This window comes from Suricata suricatta, chromosome 2, assembly GCF_006229205.1.
Source record: "Suricata suricatta isolate VVHF042 chromosome 2, meerkat_22Aug2017_6uvM2_HiC, whole genome shotgun sequence".
Lineage (NCBI taxonomy): Eukaryota > Metazoa > Chordata > Mammalia > Carnivora > Herpestidae > Suricata > Suricata suricatta.
In genome coordinates, this window is record NC_043701.1 from 39,033,679 (window position 1) to 39,047,341 (window position 13,663).

A 13,663-nucleotide genomic window follows, 5' to 3' on the forward strand; every position below is an offset into this window, starting at 1 on the left:
TATACTGTCCTATTGCTTCAAAATTGCAAATAATAACGATGCAAAAATGCCAAAACTGATCTTTACATATTAAGGCTTTATTTAGCAAGTAGTTATTAAACACCTAAATATCTACTTCATGGCCAGACACTGAAGGTAGAAAGAAGACTACAGTGTAGTCTCTGTCCTTACAAAATTTAAAATCTAGCAAGGAGATTAAGAAGGAAGCCAATAGTACCTACACAGCCTGTCACGTGACAGGGGGTGCTGGTGGCGCTGAAGAATGAAACACCCAAGACAGTCATCAACTCACCCTGGAGAGCCAGTGGACATTTCCTAGAGAAGACTATGCAGGAGCCTATTCTTTTTTCTTTCTTTTTTTTTTTTAACATTTATTTATTTTTGAGAGACACCCTGAAAGCAAAGGAGGGGCAGAGAGAGAAGACACAGAATCTGAAGCAGGCTCCAGGTCCTGAGCTGTCAGCACAGGGCCCAGTGCAGGGCTGGAACCAACGAACAGTGAGATCCTGACCTGAGCCGAAGTCAGACACTTAACTGACTGAACTACCCAGGCGCCCCAAGCCAGTTCTTACAGAGTCAATAGAAGTTCTTGACCTTGGTAGAGAAAGGGGAGGAGCACTGAACAGCAGAGCACGGTGCACTTGGAAAGTATAAGTCATGGTGCTTTATAAGGAGGACTGCCCGTGGTTGAGATGAGAGCAAATAGCCATGGGGCTGAACTGAAAAGAATTTTTAGGCTTCCCAGAAAAACTGGCCTTTCTTCTGAAGATACTGGAAATCACTGTAGATTTTTTTAAATCAATTTTGAGGTATAATTTGTGTACAATAAAGGATATAATTCAATGAGTTATGATAGACACGAAAGCCGCATAAAAACCACTGTAATTACGATCACATTTCTATCAGCGTCCAAAGTTCTTTGGATCCTTTTGTATTCCAATCCATCCTCTTTTTTATGATTCATGTTTTTGTGCCCCATCCAAGAAATCTTAGACACGAAGGAGTTAATAGAACTTTAGAACAAAATTCTAAGTATATATTTTTATCTGTTCCACGTGCATGTTAACTATTTATCCTCCTTTTCACTGACTGGGATAGAAAAGAATGCATACCATCAACCTTTACCCATATTAATCTGCTCAAGTAATAGATGCCACGTCTAATGCAGCATGTGTGATAAGGGGGACAATTTGGTTTAACTTAAAGTTAAGACTAAGGTCATTCATTAATATCCTTTTGGTTTCTGCAAGAGCCGGACTGATAAATTAAACGGAAATACAATAGGTAATACCACCTCTGCATCCTTGAGATTCTTAAAGATGGCACCAGTGTCTGCTAATCCCTCTTCCACACACACACACACACACACACACACACACACACACACACACAGGAGGAGATACTGTGTTTCATTTCTCAGCACGAGAAGAGAGGGCAGCCTTCCTCACTACTACTGCCACTTCTCTACAGGTCAAGGACTCTAAGTAGCAGTTAGAGTTACTCTATAAGACAACTAAGTTAGTACCATTTATATATTCAGAGACCAGGGGAATGATTACTGGTTGGGTAAATGGACCCAGCAGACCTACTATAAACCAAATTTGGGCCAGGACTCCATTTACTACATTGTCTCCATAAGTTTTTACTCTAACACTAGTCAATGATGTCCCCTCCAGTTTTCAGATATCAGTGTCAAGTTCAACTCTGTGTCTGATAGTCCTCAAAATGTCTGGATACTCTTTTTTCCCCAGTATACGTTTACTCAAGAAAATAGCTATAGGTCCTTCTGGGGCAGCATTATTACAATATATATTTGCTAATGGTTTTACAGGGTCCTTCCTTCTGTGGACACTGCTACCTCATTAGTCAGTGGTTTCTGGGTCTGAAAAGTGTCTCAGGCACCTGGGGAAAGAATTATGACTTTTTATTAGGGAAACTATCCTCAGCTCATGTATTCTTGCTATGTTTAAATTATTCATCAGTATTAAAAAAGACTATGTAACAGTACCCTTGTTAGCTGCCTACCTATTTTGCCCACAGGGATGTCATGTTCATTCAAGAAGTTTGGAAGTTTTAGCCATTACTTCTTCAGATATTTTTTTTCTGATCCATTCTCTTTCTCCTTTCATTCCATAATCTGATTAACTATATTTTAAATTTGTTTAAATTATTCAACAATTCTCTGAAACTCTTTCATTTTTTAATGTTTTTGATCTCTCATCTTTTGGGTTTATTGTTCTCAAATTCGCTGACCTTATCATATTTATTGTGCTATTAAATCCAAGCACTAATTTCTTAAGCTTTCAGATATTATACTTTTCAGCCCTAGAATTCCCTTTATACATATTTTGTCATTCATCTTCTGAGATAACCTATCTTTTCTTTCATTACTTAATTGATCATTCTTATAATAGCTACTTAAAAGTCTTGTCTAAAAAGTAAAAATAGGGATCACCCAGTAGTTCACCTCAGCTTATTGTTTTTCCCCCTGAAAATGATCACATTTTCCCAGTTCTTCATATTTTAAGTAAAAATGGATTTTATTCTGAACATCACAAAATTGTGTTTTGGAGTCTCTAGATTTTGTAATATCATTCTGAAGAATGTTTGTATTTTTGACTTAGCAGAAAATGCTGGCATAATTTGTTTAGATACAAACTCCAACTCCATTTCACTTACAGTAGATGGCTCTTCAAACCTCAATTAAGTCCTTTCATTTTTAGCATTGTGGAGTCTATCTTTACAGTTGTAGGTCAGCCCAACATTTAGGCAGAGTCCACACGTTACTATAGGTACACATACTTTGTGACAAAGAAATAAAATGTTGTGTTTCTCTCTCCCATTTGGCCTTATCTTGCTTTCTTAAACCTTCCCTGTTAGTGCTATAGTTCACTTACTTTGTCGCTAACTAAAGAGGAGAGGGTTAATCAGACACTCTTATCATTCTCTGTCTAGAACTCCAGGTGTAGACATCATGCATTTGTTATTTCTAAAGAGCTTCCCAAAAGCCCTTGAGACTAACACTTTCCCTACAGAAATGTCTACAGTAATACCAATACCATTTTCCCTCAGATTTAGGCTGCAGGCACCAAAAGTTGTATTGATTCTGATAGCTCACTGAACATGCATCTTTTACCATCCTTCCCTGGGAAAATGAAATGAATCTTTCAGAATCCAGTTAAAGTGCTACAATTTCTAGTAAAGTCTACCTGACTCTCTTATAATCATCCCTGGACTCCCTTGAATTTTTCTGAACCCTTCTAGCAATACTTTGTATCACCCAACTTACAAAATCATATGTACCATTATCTTTTGTAATTTTGTTAAGTATGAGTTTCTGCATGTACCAGTGTCTGCTGACACTGCCCTACACCAAGACATGAACTTCCTCCCCAGATTAAAACCACAAAAACATGGAACCTATCATTTGCCATTCCATGTTTCACATTTTACTCCCTTCCCAAAAATCTACAGACTGAGTTTAAGGTATCTGTGGAATATCCCATTAGAGATATCATGTATGAAAACAGATGGGCCAAAACTGGATTGGTTATCCCAAACTGCAGATAAGCTATTCAAAACTACATTCTCCTTGCCTATCTCCATCATAGAAGAAGACAGCTTACTAATTAATTTTATGATCCACTTTAAAGTTATGGATAGTCACATTTCATCAGAAATATATCTGGACAACGCCTGGTGGGATTTTTAGGAATATTTTACTTTCTAATAAAAAAAAATACAGACTCAAATGTTTATCACTTCTTCCACATTCCCCTTCTGGAACATGGATGTGATGCCAGGAGATATAGCAGCCATTGCATGACCAGGAAGCAACAAACATTAGGACAAAAGCCAATGCACTAGCAGTTCTGGAGCAAAAAGATAGACAGAACTTGGATCATTAATGATTAGAAGGACTTCTGCAAAACCCATGGACTATCTCCAGACTTATTATTCAGTATGTTAGAAAAACGTATGCCCTACTTTCTTCAGCTGTTTATCAGATTTTGTTAGTTACCCCGACACTTCCCTAATTAATACAATGAAAATAAAGAAAACAACCTAAGAAAGATATCTAGGCAGAAGACAGGTCAATGGGGCATATCTAGTAGTTGAAGCTCTGGTTTTAAATGAGATCCTCAAGTGAAAATACTATAGAGTAAAAGGAAAATAGGGCTGAGAATCGAGCCTTGCAGAATGCTGTCACTTAAGAACTGGTAGAGGAAAGAAGCTGCTGAGAAAAAGACATACAACCATAAAGAGAATGAGTTAAAAAGAGAAAATGATGACCTAGAAACCAAAAGAAGAAAAAGCAGGTGTCAGTGTTCAAATGCTACAAAGGAAGACTAACCAAGCACAGGAAAGTATCCATTAGGTTTGGCGGTATCAAAGTAGAGCATTTTAGTGTAACAGGAATCAGGTTCTAATAGACCTGGCTGTGGATAATCTGCTTCTCAGCCACAGACTGATCTACACCCACCACCCCAGTTATAAGTGTACCTTTCAGGCTGGCTGTTGGTCCCAGAGCAGATCATGAAAGGGAACGCAGATGGATCCTTGCTTCAACTCCAAAGGCAATTCACAGTGCAAACTCTGCTGAAAAAAGAACAATAGGACCTTTATTAACATCAAAGGCAGCATATTTTATATGCCTTGAAAATAAAAATAACAGCTTAAGTTTAGAATGACCTACCAAGTAGGTAAGAGTGGATTTTCCTGACCCTTTCCCTTTAAAAAAAAAAAAAAGCAAGAATTTAAGGTTCAATATGGGCCTGGTTCCCTGCAGCTGTGACACAGGTCTCAAATATGCTTTGAAGATAAGAGGCACTTGACTTAGTAATATAAATGCAGGAAAGGAGGGGGGGAGATAAATGGAAAAACTGAAATATAGTAAAAAAAAGAAACTTATTAAGTGTTTCTCTCTTCTATTGGTAATCAATAATCTGAAAATATTAGCATAGGGAGAATTTAAAGACATAAATTCTTTAGAAAAGTTATAAAAAGGACTACAGATGTAAAGAGTGACTAAAAGGGAAGCCAACCAACTTTCAATGTCTAACTTACCACTGAGGGGTCTTCATAACTGCAGGAAACATTCCTTTTTTCTTTCTATTGCTATGGAATTGGTAAGAATGACTTGAAAAGGCATGTGAGAATTTAAAACTGTTTCTTTCTTTCTTTATTCCTGTCTTTTTGAGAATTCTTTTAACCTAAAGAAGATGTATAGAAAACCCACAAAGCAATTAGTAGAAGTGAAAAGATGGTTAAGAACAATTAAAATCCTTTCTGCTTCATTAGCTTTTCATTGTTAAATGTTGTCACTAATTAATGCCAGGCTGAGAGGCTGAATACATCTCTCAAAGAGCACATCTATCAAGAAATGAATCAAAGAAAAAAGCAATACAAGAAAACTCACAGAATAAGGTTGTGAACAACATGACATAGGGTAAAGGCTCAAATTATAAGTGTACGTCTTTATCTTGAGCATTCCACTAGGCACTTTGTGCTCACAAAACTTATGTGGAGTTACGTGCAATCTTAACAATTCCAAAATACCCCTCACCAATGTAAATATAATACAGGTGAAAAGGATTAGCTACATGATTTGCAAGGCCCAGTGCAAAATGAAAATGTGGGACCCCCTTGTAAAATAAGCATGAAAAAAACAGTTCCTCTAAAAGTACTAAAATATATATTTTCACATATTCCCTTTTTTCTGCAGTCTCCCAACTTTTCATGGTTTATTATTTGCTATTTACCACAATTCTAAATTTTAAAATTACAACTTGAAATTGAATCAATGTCACCATTCACTTTATATTTTTGCAATGTCGCATTCAAGGAAAACATGAGGGGATTTAACTCCTTTGCAGCACTACAAAATAATGCAATTCGTATGCCTTAGTTTGCCTGTGCAGATGCATTTCATTCTCACCAGAACAGCATTACACATTACACAATACTAACTCAACTGGTTTGATTTTACTTCTTCAATTTTTAATACTTTTAATTGTGGTAAAATAAGCATAACATAAAATTTATCATCTTAGCGTTTAATGTGTACTTCAGTGGTCTTGGTACATTCACACTGTTGTAGACCATCACCACCCCTTTCATTTCACTTATCTATGTGCGTGTATTCTACACTCTTTACCTGGGGCTGACTGATGTGAGAGGAAGAACCAAAAGCCGGGAAAAAAACAGAAACCCTATTTGTCCTTTCTTTTTATTATTTTCAGCGTACATGATTGGCTAATGCAAAGAAGTAACACAGGTGAGAAAAGTATACTAGATTTCCTTGGCTGTTTGTTTTTTTAAAAGGCCATCACTGCATTCTTTCTGTGTTAGAAACGAGGCCACTCACTCAGCCTAGTCTTACCAGTTCCAAGTATCGGGTGGATTCCGTACTACAGGTAATCAGGCGGCAAGGCGACGCGGACATGCGTTTTAAGCATATTTTCGTTCCTCTCCTCTTGGGCTCCATTTTCCCAGGGGCCTTCACTTAACAAAACACAAGTAGAAGACAAAACTGGTCAGCATTTCAAGATGGCGGCAGCAGGACATGCACCCAAGCGCGACGCTTACTGAGAACCAGGCCCTGAGTGACTCCTCGTGACTGACTGCACAGGCCCCACGCCTAGGAGGCCTGAGTTGCAGAGCAGGGAGACCGAAAAGGATGGGTCCTCGCACTTACAGTGCACTTTATCATTTACAAAACATATTCTTACCCTTTACCTCATCTGTCACGTCTCTTCCACCTACAGAGCGCTGGTACTAAGCTGTCAAATTAAGCAGAAAGTCATTAGCACAATCAGGCCCTGACGCCAGAGCTGCGGGCAAAAACCAAAAGCGAGAGCAGCAACCAATCACACGCAGCCCACGCAACAACCAATCACAAACAGCCTACCGTGAAGGAAACACTAAGGAACAACCAATCGCAAACAACCGAGCAGGCTTTCGGTGGCAGCCCGGGGAGGAGTTTCGTTTGTTTCCTTGCTTTCTTTAGGGGCCTTTTCCTTGCCTACTATCTACCTTCGGCTGTCTAACCACTCACGGTGTGGCGCTGCCCAATTCGAGTCGATGATTAAATTTAAAAACCTTTAATGTTTTAGTTCATCTTTCAACATCCATTACGTGCTGGAGACATGCCTACCTCGCCTAACTTCCGTGGCTACTAACTAGGGGCATAATGTGGAAGAGAAGGCCGGCATCCTGATCCCTGGTCAGGTACTCCGCTTCCATTTTCTCTTCACTCTGTGAAGAGCCACCACACTGCAAATGGAGCAACTGCATTTGTCTGTCCTTAGGATGCATTTTCTGCGTAATCTCAGAGACCGCAGAAAGCCGTTGAATTATGGTATGTATTTACAGAAGAGCTAAAAGGATGATCAAGAAGACTGATCCAGTGAAAGCTCCCTGCAGGGCAGAGGTTTTGCGGAAAGTTTCCAAATGAATATTGGATAGAGACAAAGTCTATGTGGAGAAGTGTCCTCTCCAAAAAAGCGAGTGAATGAGCAGAGAAAATAGTCTGATAAGGTCACGATTTGCATGCCGTCAGGAAGAGTATTAGCTGAAAATGCCTTGTTTGCCGTAAGTTAACTTATTCTTACAACACATCTGCTTAAAGCTTTTTCCGCTTGCATCCCTCAGTGGTCTCTTCCTAAACTTTTTGTTCTAAGAGCCACACAGCGTATAGATGCAATTAATATAGCCAAATATATGTATGACATGTTTCTAAACTCATGGTTTGAGTCTGGTTGGCTTTTTATTTTTCCTTTTAATGTTTATGTTTTGAGAGAGAGACAGAATCCGAAGCAGGCTCCAGGCTCTGGGTTGTCAGCAGAGCTGGATGCCCATGGACCGTGAAGTCATGACCTAAGCAGAAGTTGGGCACTTAACTGACAGAGACACTCAGGCACCCCAGTTTGGTTGGCTTTTAAGAAGACAGTTTAGGGGCACCTGGATGGCTCAGTTGGTTGAGCGTCCTGCTTCGGCTCAGGTCATGATCTCACGGTTCGTGGGTTCGAGCCCTCGTCGGGCTCTGTGCTGACAGCTAGCTCAGAGCCTGGAGACTGTCTTCAGAGTCTGTGCCTCCCTCTCTCTCTGACCCTCCCCTGCTCACATTGTCTCTCTCTCTCAAAAATAGTAAAACATGTGTAAAAATTTTGAAATAAAAAAGAAGACAATTTAATAAAACAAATAAACACCAAAAAAAAAAACCACTGAAAATACTCAAGTAGATAATATATAAATTAGAAAAAGATTTAAATACTCCAAAGTATCTAATTTTCTCCATAATTCTACCTGTAAAATCATTTATTAGTTACTACTTCACCTAACTTTACTCCTGCCACCCAGCTAGCATAGAACTGCCCTTTTTAAATCATCAAATATTTTCTTGATTGTTCAGTGTTTCTTAGACTTGGCTTTTCTACAGAAACTATAACCAAATCTGCATCTAAAGCCATTTTAGAGGATTTTATTGGAGGCCACTGTTTTAAGCAGGAAAAGTCTGCCTATTTACTAATGAAAGAAATCCTCTCATTCAGTATTCACAGCTTATCTGGACATAACTGCCAACATCTCACTCATCTTGAAAGAAAATATAGAACATCAGCATAAGCAGCACAAAACCCTGTGATTATGCTTCCCCTACTTGAAAAGAAAATCATAACTACTCTGTGTTTCTTTTAACTCCAGCCTAAAATTTTACTTAAAAAAAATTGATTTCATTTGCTACTTCTACTTTCTGACATTAGAAACACAGTAATACTTTTTCATCAAAACATAATATTTTTAAGTCCCTGATAACAGAAAATAACTTGGTGAAGTGGTTTCTTCACCCAGTGACCTGTCTTACGATAAGATATTACCTGGCAGGGATAGAGGATGAGATAAAATAGTGGAGAGCCCGGTGATAAGGTGGGGCTGTTACAAACCAACTCCTTGGGGACATCGTCCGGCCTATTCCATCCCTCATTCCCAAAACCTAACACAGTGCCTGTTTTGCTATTTTAGTCAAAGAGCTAAAATACATTTTTTAGTATTTAACTCTGAAAATGGAATGGTGAAACTGATTAGGTAAATTAAACCAGAGTTTAAGATAGATAAGGAAGAGTTTATTCAGTCATTGCTCTTAGTGTGAATTTAAGAGTGACATTGGTTTTAGTGGCTCTGCTTTCAAAAAGGCAGATTGTAGAAGAGCTCAAATATGCAGATTCTTCACCTGAGCCACTCAAGCAGGTAGATAATTCATTTGTCACCAGGGTATACAGGAAGATAAGTGGATTGCCAAAAGCAAAACAGCCTTCTCTGTCCTGCGATACCCCAGTTTTTGGGTTTTTTTTTCACTACTTAGTGACACAGGTGGTATCTCTCAATCTGTTTATAACAACAGAGCTATAAATAACATGATCTCCCTCAGGCTCCTTGTGAACAATAAAAAGAAGTTTCCAAGAATAATAATACTAAAAGCCAATGAACTATATTAATGCACTATAAAAATAAAGTTGTTCTCTGGCAATTTGGTGGTGTATGATAGAGGTTCATTGAAAATTCTTAACTAGGAGAGATTTTTATGTTATGTTACCTCTATCTTCCTCTGAATATTGAGTTTTAAATGAATAAAGGCAATTTTTAAAAAAATCCTATAAAACAGGGACATAATCTTTCCCCATCCAAGAGGAAAACTTAGAGTGAAACAAAATTTGTTAATAATAACCCACTAATAATTTTGGCCAACAGTAAAATAAACTCACCCCTGGAGTAGAAATTTACCATATCCAATGCAATTTTTAATAAAATGTGTCCGCAGATCACCTGCAAAATTCAGATTCCCAGGTTCTAAACAAATCTAATCAAATTTCAACTTTGAAAGTGGGGAGATCTGCATATTTGACAAGGTTCTCAAGTGATTCTTGAGTATACTAAAGGTTGAGAACCACTAGTTTAGACTTATTGGTTATTTTCCAGATAGTATTTCTGGTCTGCATGGTAAAATAATGTATTATACATACCTGCCCAAAATGTAAAAATGCAAACTCATTCAAGGAAAGTCCTCTACACAGAGACTTGTCTTCATTTGGTTTCTTTTAATTGTAAAAAGCATCAACTCTCCATGTCACCCAGTTGACTATCAAAGCATTTTAGTATGTCTTTAATAAACCATTTCAAAATTTTGTACTTTTTGAATCATTTCAAAGAAATTAACACTGGAATTTCAGTTATACTATTCATATCAAATTCTATTATAGAATTTTTGTGGCAGACGTTCACTTTATCTCTCCATATTGATATTCCAAAATTATCCCTGAGTCAAACCAAACTACCAGGTAGTGGCCATACTTATCCCTGATAGGACAACTGAACTACTTTAACAAACCTACACTATGATTGCTGTGTTGTGTTAGCAGCAAGCTTTCCCTGAATTACATTGGGAACTTACAGTTGAGGACTTTCGTTGAGCACATCACGGTATGTCCATGGTTTGCTTACCAAGAACAATGATAGCTCTTTCCTAACCATAAATTATCTTATCCTTCTCTTTGCTTTGACTACTTGGATAAGCAGTATGAAGCATCTAATCTGACAGATTTTATGGAAAACTTAATTCTAGCTGACACTATTTCCCTTTTGTAAAAAAAAAAAATATATATATATATATATATATATATATATATATACCTTCCTTTTCTTTTGAACCTGTTTTCTTCACCTAGGTTTTTTTTCTTCTTCTTCACCAACTTTAATATTCACCTTGCCTGTCTTGTTTTTTGTCTGAGGCTTCTTGAATCATTTTTAAAACAATAAAGGACAGGGGTGCCTGAGTGGCTCAGTCAGTTAAGCATCCAACTTCGGCTCAGGTCACAATCTCATGGTTAGTGGGTTTGAGCCCCGTGTCAGGCTCTGTACTGACAGCTAGCTCAGAGCCTGGAGACTGCTTCGGATTCTGTATCTCCCTCTCTCTCTGACCCTCCCCTGCTCGAGCTGTCTCTCTCTGTCTCTCAAAAATAAATAACACAAAAAATAAAATAAAATAAAGCAAAATAACAAAGGATGTAAATAAGCCTGTAAACCTTAATTATATTAATGATCAAGAGTTGCATAGTCATAACCATTCAAAATCCCACTAGAGATAATTCCTATTATACAGAATTTCTCTTTCAACCCCCTATGTAAAACCTCTAATATACAAATTCAACATTTAACATTACACTTAAAATAATAAAAATAATCATTAGGACTTGACTAAGAATAGGGTGGGCAATTATGGTGATACAGTGAGTTCTCCATTACAGGAGGTAATCAAGCAAGCTAAGTGACCACTTAGTAAGAAAATTGTAGAAGAGTTTTATGTCAAATAACACATTGGATGACAAATATCTGGCATCTCTTCCAAATCTGATATTCTTAAATCTATTGCTTAAAAAAATTACATAATATGATCAGGGGGAAGAAGTCAGCAAAAGAATTAAAAGAAACATGCATTTCTCAGTAAAGATTCTTTCTTTTTTTAAGTTTATTTGTTTATTTTTAGAGAGAGAGAGAAAGCATGTGCAATGCGTGAGGGAGCAGCAGAGAGGGAGAGAGAGAATCCCAAGCAGGCTACGTGCTATTAGCATAGAGCCTGATGGAGGGCTCAAACTCACGAAAGGTGAGATTATGAGCTGAGCCAAAATCAAGAGTCAGATGTTTAACCAACCAGGTTAAGCCCCAGTAAAGAGCCACCTAGGTGCCCCAGGAAAGAGTATTTCTAAATTCATAATCAGGAAAAAAATTATATTCCTAGAAATAGACTGAATAAAAACCTGCCATATTGTATCTTTTTTGCTAACATTAGCAGGCATGCATTGAATGCCTGGGTCCCTGGTTTCTATCTCAAATTATATCAATGAACAAGCTAAAATGAAGTCTGAGGGGGAGTTAAGGACTTAAGTTCAGCTTTTGCTTCATATTTCCTCTGACAAAGCTGTTTTTAGAAATATAATCTTCAGTGCCAGGAAATCAATTAACTTTAAAAATTGCCACCATTGCCAATAACCAGTAATATGAATGTAACCCTTTTGCATTGAGGGCATAGAGAAATTAAATGACCAAACACATTCTGCTAAATCCAGCCTGGAGAGAGTTGTTTCCCTGCAGTGAGGCTCTTTGAAATGAGAGATGGAAACAGCAATGAAGGAAAAGGCATCTGAGTAATCGTACAAAGCTGTCCAAGTGGCACGCAGCCCAGAAGACACTTTTGTTCTATCTAAAGACACAAAAATCTATAAAGACCCATGTGACCCCAGCATTTCAGGGTGCAATGGGGCTCTCTCCAGAAGAGAGCCCTTCTGTTAAGGTAAGGTTTATGCAAATTGGTAATAACAATTACAAATAAAAATGATGATCAACAAATTATTATTGAATTCAAGAACCGCTTACAATGTAAAAGTAAGCACAGAGATATTGCAAACACAGAGACTGAGAACTCTATGCTATTCCTATACTAATTTGACACTGAATAGACCAGACCAGATGAGGCAGAAAGAGGTAACTACGTTTTTTACTTTTTTGAGTCTCTCTTTCTGATCTAGAGTAGGGGTCAGCAAACCACAGCCTGTGAGCCATAGCTGCTCTGCCATGTAATTTTGTATTAAAAAAAAAAAGAGGTTTTATTACCACACCATCCTTTATTTCCTGTCCATGGCTACTACACTACAGCAGCAGCAATGAGTAGTTCCCACAGGGATGATATAACTGGCAAAGACTGATGATATCTGATCTAAAGCATAGTCAAGTTTTCATGAATGTCTATGCACACTTCCTTTTGAACTACATTTTTAATAATTCTTTATGAAAGTATTTGCAGGAAGGAAGATTGCTCACTTTTGTATCACTGGCAGTACCTTAACTTTCCTCTCTTTCTTGAATGATATTTTTCAGTGTTAAAATCATTCAGCATTTAAAAGAATTTTTTAATGTTTTTTTATTTTTGAGAGAGAGAGAGAGAGAGAGACAGATGGACAGACAGAGCATGAGTGGGGGAGGGTCAGAGAGAGAGAGACGCAGAATCCAAAGTGGGCTCCAGGCTTTAAGCTGTCAGCACAGAGCCCAATGCGGGGCTCTAGCCCATGGACTGCAAGATCATGACCTGAGCCGAGAGTGGATGCTTAACCAACTGAGCTACCCAGGCGCACCCATTCAGCATTTTTAAAAAGCGTTTCCTTGTCCTTTAGCACTTAGCATTGCCAATGAGAAGTCTACTGTGAGTGTAGTTGCTGTGTAAATAACTTGTCTTTCCTCCCTACTTGTTCCTGAAATTTCATTTTCATCCTTGATATTTTCAGTTTGGGAATAACATTTTGGTGTGGTTTTATTATCATCTATCCTGATGCACAGTGAGTGTGCACTTTCAACATTTCGTTTATAGATTTTCTTTGTTTTGAAAATTTGCAGCTATTATTGTTTCACATATTGACTTTTTATTTCCTTCTTTACTCTTCCTTAATCTGTGTATTAATTTTAATCTTTCTTACCTGGTATCCTATCTCCCCTGTTCTTCTCAGCATCACACTATTTTAAATTGAAGGCACCCCACAATCATTTTTGGATTCGCTGAATTCTCTCTTCAGCTGTACAGATTAAAGACTATATATTTCAATTCCAGGATTTTGAATTA

The 13,663-nt window shown here is 37.7% G+C and overlaps 1 long non-coding RNA gene across 1 annotated transcript; it reads right to left on the reverse strand.

Annotated features, from left to right (window-relative positions):
- Positions 1 to 4,509: 4,509 nt before the first annotated feature.
- On the reverse strand, positions 4,510 to 6,492 carry LOC115305661. Its single transcript, XR_003914918.1, has 3 exons — positions 6,383 to 6,492; positions 5,068 to 5,213; positions 4,510 to 4,599 (listed from the first exon to the last, which is right to left on the reverse strand). It is a non-coding gene; the product is annotated as an uncharacterized LOC115305661 (long non-coding RNA).
- Between the last annotated feature and the right edge of the window lie 7,171 nt (positions 6,493 to 13,663).